The following is a 14,927-nucleotide window of genomic DNA, read 5'->3' as shown; positions in this document are numbered from 1 at the left end:
TCTACATGGCAGATGAGATGCCTGATAACAAAGCATGTTAAGATCTTCTTTTCTGTCTGTCAGAATTTACTGGATGACCTCCACACCTGACTGATCTTCAATAGTCATGGCACTGGGGCGACAGTCAGGTGCATCCTGACGCTATCGTGTTTCTTAACGTCGTGGTTTTCAAAAAGAACACAGGCTGGGGAAAAAATGGATTTGACTTTCAGATGTGTGGAACGTTTTCTCAATTGTGTCACAGACACCCCACCACCCATCCCTCCTCCCAGTGCCCTGGTTTCCCTCACTGGTGAAAACATCTTAATCATCTTAAAGCTCAAGTGTCATTATTGGGGGGACTGAAAGCACCTAAGTGGAGACGTGAGGCAACACGACAAATAGGAAAGGTGTTAATATTTGAATGGCTTGGATGATTGAAGCAGGAAAATTAGCTCATTTTGTGCAAAATACTGATAAAATGGAAGTCATACTGTATGTTATGGGCAGGTCTATAATTCCCAAAGATCATTATCACTCTTCGGAAACTAGAAAGTGAATCTAAAACACCAACTGATACCAAAGGGCAAGTTTTTGTTGTTTATGGATTCGTCTTTTTAGCTATTAGCTCTTCCCTCCGGACTTACTGTATTTACATTTTTTTCTTCTGATTTTTAGGAAGCTTCAGTGAACATGAACTTTATGCCCATTGCCTCGGTCTACCCCCCCCCCCCGCGCGCCTTCCCCTCTTTTGTTTTAAAAGATGGGCTCGGCTGCATTCCTCAGCGTAATCCTCTCGAACTGGGCCACACCCTGGGCAGAGCAAACATGTGGAGGGGAATGCATGCAACAGCGCAGCGGGAAGTTGGTGTTCCCCCCAGGGTCATTCACATATGCACAATGAGGCACTGGCTTCAAGCTTAACTTGGGGCTGCACTAGGGGCATGCTTCGATGGGCCCCTAGAAGACCCCCAGTGCCACAGTTTCTTAAACAGGCCTCCTCCTACAGACACATGCGTGCACACTGGCTGACTTCACAGTTCAAACCGTGCCAAATTTCATTTGATCCATGTGATTTCACCCTGTAGCCGTGGCCTCGCTGATCTGAAAAACAGTCCTAAAGATAGGAACAGATAAGAGGGAGGGAGGAGAAAGTTGACTCCAGGCCATTCTGGACATTGTGTAGCATTCGCTGGAAAATGTTTAAGAACAACCGCAAAATAATTTGTTTTCAATAAAAGCCTGTCGAAAGTTGTGCTTTGCCGCTAAAATATCTGCAGTCGGTTCATTTTCTTTATTAAACTTTCCTTCTTGCATTAAGTGTATATTATATCTACCTTATTCCTTCCCATTTTGATTTTAATATCAGCACCTGTCTCAATGTAATGGTTCATTTTCATGTTCGTAAATTATGTGTTTCATAATTTATGCAACCAACCAAAACAAAAGAGAAAAATTTAAAAGCCTTGATAGTGGAACATATTTAGTTGCAGAACTGGAGACATCACAGCCGTTCTATAATGGAGCTCAGGCCTTAAATATTCAGTGCCGTCTGCCTACACTTTTCACTGCTCTGCTTGCTGTAGGAGTGCTTGAACTCCATTAAATCGTCTCTATAAAACAGAAAATGTATGGCACTACTGTCAGTCATGTCAGATTGAACAGTAGGTGTTCGTCACCCGGTGAGCCGCCTGCGACATGATGGAAAGACTGAGTACAGAAAATCTGCCCATCTGCTGCACCAGTGTCTCACCTGGTCTCCATCCACCCACTACCTCTGAGTCATCCTTTTTTTTCCATCCCTCTCTGCTGCCCACGATGCTGATAAAGTACTACATTTTCTGCAATTTTTTTTCCTCTTTGCAACAAAAGAAAGCAACTTAAACAAACGCTGCAGAATCAACGCCATCTTCACTTTGTGATTTCAAAGCCAGCTGGGTTCAAACTCCCTTACTCCTGCAGTAGCCGATGTTGTTGTTTTGTGCCGCTCGGCTGTAAAGCTGAAGACAAATCTATGGCTAGTCATCCAGGAGGCTTGCTGCGTGATTGACCTTTGGTTTGGGTCTCATTAAATATTGATATGCCGTTTCATCATCAGTCATCAGAGGCAGGATCTCCTGCTCTCCTTACTGAAAGTAGCTTTTATTTGCCTGCTTTGTTCAGCCTTGCTTGGTATAATTCATAAATATAGCCATATATTATATGAAAAATCACTTCTGTTTTTTTTCCTGGAAAGGATGCTTACCGCTAGCCACAGGAAGAGCTTCAAAATACTGAAGCATATCGCATTTACTGTGGCACACATGAAATACAATCTTTGCTCAGGATTTGTGTCAACTGCTCCCTTTAGGCATCTTTTAATTCTCCTTTGGTTATAAAATGGACAAAATTACAACGACACAGCGCTGAGCTGCTTCTTAATTGCCACCAAACCATCCCCATCGCGCGCGCGCACACACACACACACACACACAAAAACACACACACACACAAACCTTGGGAGCTACAAACAGTTAGATCGACAGGCCCAGTTGTCTCTCTGGGACCAGCCCTTATAATGAGATCTTCTTAATTGGCTTCATCTAATGAGGCAACAGAAATGCAATCTTTCGAGGCCTCCCACCAGATTGGGTTCCCTCCACTTATTTGTCTAAAGAACTTTTGGTCTGTGTCAAGCAAGCTGTGGTGATTCCGGCCTAACACAACACACTGATCACACTTTTCAGTGCAGTAAACATTCAAAGACGGGGTTGTAATATTTCTGCTGCGATTATATTTCAGCAGATGTAAATAGCCATGACAGGTTTGACACTTCTAAATTGAAAGTGATGACATTTACAGCCACATCTGAGAAATATTGAATAAAGGAGCAAAGCGTTATTAGTGTGTATCCGTGTTTGTGTTAAAAGCCTTGATCAACAGTCCTTCAATTCAGTTGACTTCTTAAAGAGCCTGATTTGTTTTTCCCCAAACCCCAGAGGAAAACTGAATGAAGAGCTGCTCTTGAGATGGAAGCTCAAACTTCCTATCTTAAAAAAAGAAATTGAATGTTGTGCCCCGTGTTCATGTGTGCATTCCCAAGCATCATCTCGCCTTCCAAAAGTCAATGGGAAAAATGGGAGTTAACCTATCTTGCTAGCAACTCTTAAATAGATTTGCTTCTTCATTGTATTGATAGTCTTTGCATATTCTTCAGCAATAATGAAGCTGATGAATAATACACTTACATGAGGAGAGGTCCAAGTATTCGCCTTCCGCTCCTCAGTTTTAAGGATGAATCTTCTTCGCTAGCATATTGTTTATACTTAGGAATTCATCTTTCCTTATTGTTTGTATTTTAATGTATGTCCTCAGAGAAATCTGTTTTCTCTGCAAAGACAAACGTGACATACGGCAAAAGCTGAAACTGTACTAAGGCTCTCTAAATAGTGGCATCGTGATGTGTTTATGTCTTATGTGTTTATATGTCTTCATGCACACACACATACACACACACACAACAGACAAACACACACACACACACACACACACACAAGCACAAGCACCCACACACACACACACACACACATACGTATATACATATAGACAAAAAATCATGCTCAAGTGATAGGGGAGTGAGTCTTTTGTGAACTCTTTCCTTCTCTTCTTAGTCTACTCAGGCTTGATGGGTGGTAGTGATGGACTACACAGCCAAAGCAGTGTCTCCTATAATTCTTTATGAAGTGTTCTCTATGTTGTCTGTTGTACTGCACTTACTGACCAGCTGAATGGAGAACAGCATCTCAAAACAGCTCTTTTGCTGCACGCTAACTTCTAACTCCGATTTGCACCTCTGATCATAATGGAGAAGCAGTCACTTATCTTATTAGACTGAGGTTAGGGTTGGCCCTTTGGGACACAAAACTGCAGGTGTGTCTCTGTCTGGTTTCAAATGGCCGATAACCAAGAAGAAAAAATCTGTTGCAGGCAGTGGCATCAGGTTACAGTAGGCAGTTTATTCTATGGCTAATTTTGCATTCTTGAAAAACATCAATCTTAATAAGCCAGGCTGTAGCATCTCCAAATTGTAGTAATTTAATAGAGTTTGCTAAGATGAAAGTTTGGTGCTCAGTACAAGTGGCTTCTTGTAATAGTGAATGAAAAGCTTGCTGCCGCCTAGTTAAAGGTAGTGATGGGTATTGTTTTACATTTTCCTAGCTAAGCTAATTCACATTTCATACCATTCCTCAGATGATGCTTTATCGATGCCTCTCTTGCTCAGCTCAGTATCAATTCTCACAAAAACAATAAAACTTGTTTCTTATTAAAGCACAAAATCTACTTTATTACTATTTGGATCATATGTTTGTAGTTTCTGCCATCATTTCTAGTGGGAATGATAATATTGCACGCATCGAGTTTATTTCTGAGATCTGGCAACGTTGTTACATTGCAAGAATAAATAAGGCTGCAAGGTGTCGGAACTTTTAAATATCTTTTGATACTACAGAGCTTGCATGGCAGGGTGCCCTATTTTAGGAAGGATGTGTTTTCATTACCCAGGCCAAGCAAGAGGTATTATTTGTATCACAACCTTACCCTATTTCCTCTATACACGCAGGGTGGCCATACCATAAAGGTCAGCATTAGGTCATAGCAACATATCTGTGCCTCTGTGTGTGTGTGTGTGTGTGTGCATGTGTGTGTGTTTGGGTTGACGGGAGGCCATGCAAAGTTCATGGACGAAAGTGAGATGGCCAATTTCACAGCCAGCAGATGCCTGCACCAGTGACCTGCAGCGACAGGTGGAAGACACTAATTGGTGCTGCGCACCGTCCCAGAGCAGGGACGACCCCACTGTGGTGTGGGAAGGGAAGGGAGGGGCATGAATTGGCATGAACCATTAAAACGTCCATTTTGGGAAGAGCTTTAGGTCTAATGATTGGATCAGGCACACACTGTACTGGAAGCACTTATTATTTTTGCACGGCCAAATAGATTTCCACTCTGAAAACTACTCTCCAACCCCTTCCTGTTTGCGTTTTACTGAATTCAGCCATGCTCTCACTGTCATTTACACTCATTTACTCCACAAAGCTGTGTCATCTTCAGCTAAACAGCAGTTTGACAACATGGATGAAGAGTGAGATCAATATGTTTACCTGCCTCCTACGATTTGAAGATGAAATACACCTTGGGGCTGTTAGAGCTACAGTACCCAAGTCTATTGATTACATCTCCCTGACCAAATAGCCCTCGTTGCTTCCATTATGTATGAGCATTCATTCAGAGCTTCATACCTCAGTGTTGTCAACCTCATGAGGGCCGTTTTCATCATCTCCATGTGGGCTCTGGGTCTGCTCAGCTCACGGGAAAGCGCATCCTCAGAGGCCTCATCATCACATCCAGCAATCAACATGCTGATCCAGTGATGCTGCACCTATTCCCCCTTGGCTACGTATCACAGAATGCAATTGCACAAGCCTGTTGTCTGAAAACTGGAGACATGTTTGTGGTTTGCAATGCAGATTATTAAGATAAAATCTTAGCGTCTACTTTGCAAGAACCCAGCATGTCGTGGCATGTAGACAAGTAGTCAGGTAAAACAATGTAGGAGTTGCAATTCTCATCACACTAATAGCTGTGAGAATTATATCCTCAATATGAAGACAAGCTTCTCTCCCTTAAGTTCTCCAGGCCCTCCAGGTTCTCCGTTGTTTGAATCATGAGCCTCTCAACTTTTTTTGTCAGCAACTAAAGCTTTAATCTCCAAACTGGAGAGTAAGCAGCTATACAACATTTCTGTTCCTATCTGCTGAGTGTGTTAGAAAGAAGCTTTGATGAATAGATCTGCTTGCTCCCTTCCATCTCATTATCCTCCGTTATCTGTTTTATGGATTTACACAACTCCTCGACATGATCTGAAACACGGTCGATAGTGTCAGCAGGGAGAGGAAATGTAGGCTAGCCATTTTCTCTTTTTTTTTAGTTTTCTCACATATTTTAATTCCTGTCATTAACATTTTTTTCTATGACATTTAGGGCGCGGCAGACAGGGAGGTGGTTGCCGTGATTGCTTGATGATGATTGACATTGTGGTATCTGTTAACACATGTAAAATAAGTTAATTATAAAGTTACAGTTTTCTTTTATGCTCTTTCCTCAAAGGGCTGTGGCACAGTTCTGTTCAAACTAGGGCATCAACATCATGTAACCTATTTCCGCTGCCTGTTGAAGTTCTGGATGGCTGCAAGACAGGTGAAGGCAAAGCCCAAAAGATATATCTTCTGAGAACAGAGAAGTGAGAGGTTGTGGAAAACAGGCTAAAGCCTCGTACCTTCAGCTGTGGCTCGCCTGCAAACAGCCTGAGAAGTAGATTTATGGCCCAACCTTTCTCGAAGGTGTGTATGAAAAGTTTGTGTGCGGATTGCGAGACAGTTGCTTCACTCAAATGTGGTGTATGCATGCAGGCTCGCGTTTATTTGTGTACTTGTCAGCTGCATGCCTCCTTCTTTGTGTGTGTGTGTGTCAGAGTGTGTATGTGTGCAGATTAGAGGAGCTCTAGAGGGTGGGTTTCATGTCTCAGCAGGTCACAGATGATCAGATTAACTGAATCAGGGTTTCAGCCTCCTGCTGGATTTGCAGCAGGGATCTGGACTCTGCAGGTGCCTTCTAATGGTACCACTTTGACCATAGCACCGCTTGAAAAAAAAGAGTCATGCACATCTAGCATGGCTAGTTTGCACCTGAAAGCTGATAACTTTAATTTACTTTTAAATTGCCTGTGCTTTTTTTGTACAGAATGCTGCATAAAAGCGTCTTTGTTGAAATCCTTGAACCGCAGTGACAGGTGAACAAAAACTCGTTTCATAGCCTGCTCTTAAAGGAATGATATTTATACCTTTCATATAGTTAAGGCTGAGATGCAGTATATAGAAAAATCACTGCAGAAGTTAAAGAAAACTTTTTCGAGTACCCTTTCAATAGCTCATGGTGAACTTTTCAGTGCTTCTATTAAAGATTTTTATATCTATAGGTTCTTCTTTTAGTCATGCATTCAGTACTGATGTGTGCATCATGGCCTTGTGACTATTTATTTAGAAGTGCACACTACTGGCTGCAATACTAGTGCTGCAGAAAGGCAGCACAATTTCATTTTAATGCCTTATGTATCAACAAAGTTAAAAAGTAAAACTGGTAGCTGTTGAAATAAGTTTAAAATGCTTGTGTGTGGAGAAGCAATCACCACAGACAGCCTTTACTGCACATCTCAGATGGAGGTGGGTGTGTTTTCTTCTGTGTCTCACCTTTTTCCCACCCTCCCCCTCCATCTGGGTGTACAGTATCTCTCTCCACCTCTCCTCTCTCTCTCTCCCTCCTTCGGTAATCTCAGGCCTCAGCAACAGTATTACTCCTTCATCTGTGGGATTACAGCTGGTGAAACAAAGACACTTAATTACTGCTGAGGCAACATCGTCTTAATGTGACTATTTAGATGTGGAAAAAAGGCTATTGGTTTAAATCTGTCCTTTACTTTAAAATTATTTTCTTAGTTTACAAATTTTGCTGGAGTTTTATGTACCAGAAACATCTGATCACAACATAATTGGAGTTGAAAAGGATTTGGGAGCTGGAGTCGCTCTACAGATTTATATTTAAATGAGTCGTTCTTACCCACTGTTCGCTATTGATTCATGTTCTCCATTACCAGCCTAAATGCGAGCGCCTTTGGCTATCATTTCAGAATGGATTTTCAGTGTTTCCTGGTTTCCTGGAGCCTCGCCACTTCAAACAGATCCATTAGTCCAAACGGATCCATTAGACCCTCAGAACAAAACAGGATCCGTTAGAAGGAGCATTCTCCCTGTTTGAGAATGAAGGAGAGCTCTGTCCATGTGCATCCAGCGCCTCGCTACTCTGCTGGGTTCTAGCATCACTGGATCTGTTTTTCTGGGGTCCTGTGAACACTGCAGTGCCCGTCCTGTTGGTGTCCCATAGCCGGGGGTTTCCACAGGCTGATCCACAACCAGCTATTATTGCCCCTGGAAAAGAGGCTCACTGAAAGCAAACTGAGGAAAGAAAGGAAGAAAGATCTTTTTTGATTGATGTTGTTGAAAAAATCTGAAGACTCTGCAGCACGTTTGGGTGAATTTAATAGGCCAAGCATTTATGTTATCTTAAAACTGTAGAGGTGTGGCAGAACTTCCTTGAAATAATCATTCCAGAATAATTTCCAATGGCCACCGCTGGCCAAGACATTCGTTTTTTTAGGTATTTATAGCTGCGAGTATGAATACAGGTCCTTAATACAGGTCCCTAATTTTTTGTGATAGGATTTTTTATTTTTTATTTTTTTTTGCCTAAATCATCAATATTAAAACAATAAAAGGCTGAAGTACTTCAGTTGTGTGTAATGAATCTAAAATATATGACAGTCTAATGTTTATCAGTAAATTACAGAATATAATGAACTTTATCACAATATTCAAATTTTTTGAGAAGGACCTATATGTGCAAAAAGGAAACACAGCCAAAGGATGAGCCCAAGCTGCATATATTGTCCAATAATGCACATGGCATAGCTTAAATGACAAGATGTGAATATCTGAAGCGCGACAAGAAATGGTTAAAGAAAGAAAGGGAAATAATATGAGGTAAAAGGAGAAAGGAGACTTGCCCATCCACCACCCACCTTCACTGGTCGGTGGGGACACAACAAGGTTTTCGGCTACGCTCTAAAGGGATTACGCATATCACAGGCATCATGTCAGAAGAATTAGTGTCCGTTCCTCACTCCAGCCTTCCTCCTCCCACTCTGAGGAGGACAATCAGATAAATGTGGGGTAATACAAGTAAGACTTGTTACAGCTTTTTTGGCAGAGCCATCCAAAAATATACGTAACCAGTTAGATCACTATAAACAACATGACCATTTGCCTTTATGGGTTTTTACTGTAATTCTATCCTGCTTTCAATCATTTCACAACACAGTTTGTGACCTTTCAGTTACCACTGCTTCACAAGCTTTGATGATGCATTCAGTTGTTTCTTGTAACCGCTGCCTGTCCAGTGTTGACCTTTTGACCTGGGATCGAACCGATGGGGTATGTGCATATCCATGTCGGATAATAACAAGGGAACTAGATTCCCAATAAATGAGCAATGTCCAAGGACGTGCACAGCTTTTCTGCCGGCTGCAATCTATAGGCAGTCGCTCTCTGTCTCCAGCAGGCTGGAGGATAGAGCGCCCATTGAGGGCAAAATGCAAATGTTACAGTGGTGAACGGAGGGGCCCACAACTGAAGCGCTATTCTGCCGAGGGGGGGTGGAAGACTGGCCCTCTTGTATCTGTGCCACCCACAGTCACACAACAGTCATCACTCTGACCATTCAGGCTGCTTACAGAGGAAGAGGAGGGCTGTTAAAGATGGCAGCCTAAATGCTGGGCATGGGGCGCTAATGTTAGTTATAATGGATCTTTTGGATGACTGTTCCCTGTAAATGTGTTATATTCTTAGGCTCTAATTATGTTTCAAGGCCGATTTCTTCCAGGGTGGTATCATATGAATTGCTTTTGATCTTACCTTCTGGATGTTTCATGGTTTAAAGGAAAAATTACAGCTGTGCCAGACTTAAATCAGGCACTGGTGGGTACAACTGTCTGTGTCTGGTTAACATTATTAACACATTCATTCGTAAATTGTAGTGCACTGACAGTAGAAAGGCATCAGGCGTGCAAGCGTGATTATTGGAGTTAACAGTGGAATGGCAAAGAAGGCAGTCCAAATGAATGTAATGTTGCAATGCAGTTCAGTTGTGTTTGAACAGTGGGAATCTGCACCCTCCTCTGTACTCTGTCATCATGTTTGCTTGAATTAACGTGTGTGTGTGTGTGTGTGTGTGTGTGTGTGTGTGTGTGTGTGTGTGTGTGTGTGTGTGTGTGCGTGCGTGCGTGCGTGCGTGCGTGTGTAGTCATGCCAGAGTGTCAGTCTTATATAAATGTTCATCAGTAGAACATTTCATCTGATTTGGAGCTGACAGTAGAGACTCTGTGGATGCAAGTCACACATGTTCATTCATCTGCAGTTATTTTTCTATTATTTGTTTTAGTCTATTAATTTGACATCTCGATGTTTCAAACTGGGGGTCTCTACCCAACAGCTCTGACTTGTGGTGATAAAAACAGCAGAAGAAGAAGGCGACAATCGTGAAACAGATGCAACAGAAGTAATTAATAGACCCTAAATACTAGAACTAAAGACAATTTAAGGGATGCTAATGACGGAAGTTAATGTTATCTATTTGTCTGACTTCATCCCCTTCCTTTGTAATCAACTACTTGAATAACACACAATCAGCATTTTGTTCATCTTTAAACTAAGCTTCGACATTAAGTAAATCCTTACAGACATAGTTTTTTTACGAATGTGCCAGCAGTAACTCTTTGTGCAATTTTAAGTGAAAACAACGAATAATTTATCTTTGAACTTTGCATTGTTCATTTTCCACTTCATGCTAAAGCATATAATTATCTAATCTGAATCAAAGCAGCTATTAGTGTATCCCAAAGCATGTATCATAGCATTTCATACACACAAGGGCAGCGGCTAAGGCTATACAATGAGAGGTTGCCATGTGAGCAACCCTGCTGAAAGGTATAATTTCTCTGTGTAGCTATGGCTACACACTGGTGGCTGGCGCATGAATCACAGAGGTGCCTAGGTGCTTTGAAAGATCCTTTTCAGAGACGGGCGCTCAGAGGCAATGCCCGCGATGAATGGATTTGTGCTCCGTTCAGAGTGGGTGGCTTAGACAGAAGGCACAGTGTGTGTGACTACTGTGTAGGCGTGAAGGTACGACTGCCACCCTCTCAAAAAGATAAAGATGTGAAACCAGATGATGGGACGGCACAGTCATCAGCTTTGTTTGATGCGTTCTAGCTCCGTCACATTTGCGGACCACCTCCCTGCTTAAAATACGAGCCATAAGCACTCATCTTTTTTTAGATGTGATGCAGTTCTGCCGTTCAGCAAAGCTTACCTCATCGTATGTGCTCTGAATCCCCAAGTGTGGCAGACTGCAGTCTAGACCCTTCAGTGATGATCATCACTATTACTTGCACACTCCAAATGTGCTGTATTTGCTATGCATAGCCACCACTTTGCAGTTCATGCGACTAGCCCAATCATTCTTTATTAAAGCAAGATGTAGTTCTTCTATAAAGCAGATGTTATATTTTCACCCTTGCTTGGAGCTAATCAGAAAGACGTGATGTGGGTGAGAGCTTTTTAACTGCTGTGCACGGTACCAATAAATTAACACCTCCCAGAGTTTAATGAATGTGTGTACGTGGTTTTTGTTTTTATCAGCGTTTTTACTTGATGACAGCATTTTCAAGAAAAGGTTTAGCTAACAATATTGTTGGACTACCTGACCTCAAATCTCCTGTCTGACTGAATTCTCCTTAAGGAACTCATGTCCTGTTATGTGTGCAACCTAAAGCTGCAAGGCCTCCATATGATATCACCTGTTTTAATGTCCTTTTAACATATTTATAGCAAATCCATGTCCTCCTCTCTATGAAGCAATGAGGCAACCAGGAGTGGAACAGACAGCGACTAACGCTGCATACTGTATGTAAATTGTGACATAAACATCAAGCCCAGGCAGAAACATGAAGCATATTCCATTTAGCTGCCCGTATCCACAGCAAGTTTGGATTTATATAAAATTTAATAGCCTGTGTCTGAATGGTTCCCACTAATCTTTGACTCATTAACTCTTGTGACTTGTGCATGTTGTGTCTAAATTAATGTTGTAAAGCGTATGACATCAATATTGTCATGGATTCTTGTGTTTTGGGTTTGACGCTGCTAATAAATCAATCACAATATAGTAATGTAATATTTCATCAGTGTAATTGTTGATAATTGAATACTGACACTTCACTTCTAGCCAATGTAAACAGATGAGAAAAGACTACTTTTGTGTATTATTAGCATGTTTTATATTGAAATGAAAGACACTCCCAACCAGTGTCATCATTATTTACCTCAACCCTTTAAAGTGTAAATAAAGGTAAGACAATGAGGTAATGACAACACTTATTCACTAACAAAGGCTGTGATGCAGTTGTGCGGTGTATGTTTGGATTATTCGCGTCTCTATCTGTGTCCATCTTTGATCTATGGCGGTGTTTCTACAGTTCCCTGTTCGCTTATTTTGGGATGTTGTCCAGAGCTCGGCTACAGCATCGGTGCACAGAGTCACACCCACCTCTTTTTCTTGTGCGCACAAACACACACACACACACACACAAACACACACACACACACACACACACACACACACTGTTTCACCTGCCCACGCACTCTCTCTTGTAGATGCAGATACACAACATACACATATACACAAACACACACTGTAAGGCTTTAATTAGTTATGACACCTGTGAGGTTTTTGGTTGCCGGGCTCATGGCTAACATTATTTTTCTGTTCTGGACTGGGTTTAACAGATTTGTTTGTGTGTCTGTGTGATTGCATGCCTGTGCTGGTTGTGTGTGGGCGCTTGCGATTGTGTGATTCAGTATGCATGTGTGGGCAGGTGTGATTTTGTACATATGAACCGTGAAGGAAGGGTATCAGTGGCCTGTTGCTTCATTGCTGAGGTGTTGAGGTCAGAGCTGCTCCAGGATCCCCATGAATGTCAAGCCGTTATCTGACACTTGTGCCTCTAGCATATGTGTACAAGCAAAAATGCTATAATTCTTGTTTTTGTGTGTTTACTCACATGACAACAAAAATGAAAAAGAAGCCAATAGCGGCTGCAGACTTAATATCCTCTGTAACAGCTTCACATCAGCTGAAAGAGTAGTAATTGTAACAGTAGCATGTTTGATGCCCTGTGGAGTGTCTTTAATATCTGTCAGGAAGAAAAGGATAGCCAAGTTTTATTAGTTTTTTATTTGATGAGACTTGAAGATTATTGGTTATTTACACTGAGAGACAGGCTTATACATTGAGCTGTGCTTGATTAAAAGTTCTTCTGCGCCATCATAATGGAGAAAAACAAAATTCTCTATGTGGCAGTATAGAAAGGAACAGGTTTAGTCACTAATTCAAATCCCTGCATGCTTTGATTGACATTCGTAAGCCTTTGTGTTAACAGAAATAATCCATATCATGCTTTTATGCATTTGCATCATGGCCCATGGGATGCGTTCCAGTTATGTGCTTTACTAAGAATAGTTTAAGACAATATATTTTCTACTTGCTGCTTTTGAACTTAAGGTTCAGCCCGTAGTTATGACTACAGTCACATTATTTTTTCTATAATCATCGAAATTCGGTATTTTTGCAGCAGCTGTCAAAGGTGTCCAATGCAAGACAAGAAAAGGACATGTGTTGTAAATTCATTTTAAATTATAAAGGAAGACCACAATATATAGCAAGACCTTTTCTTACAGCAGATTAATTTTATAGAAAGAAAAAAAAGCACAGGTGTAATTGATGGCATTAAGAAAAGCTCTGTTCCATTAAGTTTCGTCAGACTGAGCCATGAAGACTGGGTTCAGTTATTGCATTTCAATTACGATAGAAAAATGGATTTGAAGATAAGATTCTATTACTGCAGATGATATGTTGAACATTGAGTCAGAAAAGCTGCAGTCTTTGTGATCGAGGGCCTCCGGTCATGAGCAGCAGCCAGATAAAGCCCCCCATGGAATCCAGACTCTTGTGGTGGCGGTGGTTGATGACTCTGAGACGAACAGGGTTCAAAAAAGACAATCCTTTTATTTTAAAATGGCTTGATCAATCCATGCTCAATGGCTTGAGCTTTGTCTTCAGATCATCACTGGATGTTTAAAATCATCAGAAGGTACCACAGCTTAGAAATATCAGTTTTACCATGTATGGCTCTGAACTCATGTACGACCAGCTGAGTGTTATCTGCTGAATATGTTCTACAGAAATTATATCAAGATAGAAATACATTATTAATATATCCTGCAGCCCCTAAAAGCCTGACACGCTTGGTCCGCTGCTCAAATCTGTCTGGTGATTTTTTTCACATTATTTGTTTCAGGACTTCAAATTTGAGACTGTTCCAGGGAACTATCATGTATTTGAATATGAGGACATTTGATAGATGGCTGCAGACTTTTGCTGAATATTTTTGTTTTCTTGTCATTGACTGAAGAGATGTTCGGAGGTTCTAGTTCCACACTGACCCAAACCCCTCCAGTACTTTACGTACTCTCTCCTCAGCCAGCACTGCCTCCTGAGGGCTTCTTTACTTTCCATCCTCTCCACTGCTCCACTCTCTTCCCTCTACTGTGTTCTACCTTTCACCATGTCTCTCTCTGACCTCTGTCCTGTCTTCCACCCACTCTCCTTGCAATAGGCACTGCAGTGAAGATCCATATTGGATTACTGCTCTTACCATTTGCCTGTGGGTTGACGGTCTAATTGTCTCCACGGTCTCTTGGAGCTTGATCCTGCGAACACTGCATCTGCATTTCCACAGAGAATACGGGATGACCTGTCCATCCCACAGCGTCACAGATTGAGTCGTAATGGCTGGATGGCGCTGTGCAGAACTAAAGCACCAGTCTTTATCTTTTGGATAGTCATCATGTCCAGGCTGCAGGCCAGAGTTACACAAGCTAGCAAGTCAGAAACTGGTAATCATTTTTCACGACAATGTCCTCGGAGCTGAGTGCTATCTGTGTCTCCCACTGGGTAGTCGCAGACATTCCTTTGAGCTCTTAAACTTGGTGAGAAACACTCCTCAACAATTATGAATATGTATTCTTCCTTCAAGCACTTGATGTTTGGAGTCAAAAACCCACACAATTGCCAGGTCTTTAGGCAGCAGGCATTCTGTTTATCTCTAGGTTTATTATAAAAAAAGAAGAGTTTTCAATTCACTCGGTCGATCTGACAATTTTTGTTTTTTACACCAGACT

The 14,927-nt window shown here is 41.6% G+C and overlaps 1 protein-coding gene across 14 annotated transcripts in view; it reads left to right on the top strand.

Moving 5' to 3' along the window:
• The window catches only part of mbnl2 (muscleblind-like splicing regulator 2), a 47,401-nt gene that overhangs the window by 15,054 nt on the left and 17,420 nt on the right, over positions 1–14,927 (top strand). The window lies entirely within an intron of this gene.

The sequence above is a fragment of the Antennarius striatus genome, chromosome 24 (assembly GCF_040054535.1).
Source record: "Antennarius striatus isolate MH-2024 chromosome 24, ASM4005453v1, whole genome shotgun sequence".
Lineage (NCBI taxonomy): Eukaryota > Metazoa > Chordata > Actinopteri > Lophiiformes > Antennariidae > Antennarius > Antennarius striatus.
Note: the sequence above shows the minus strand (reverse complement) of the source record. Positions and strands in the feature narration are given on the sequence as shown.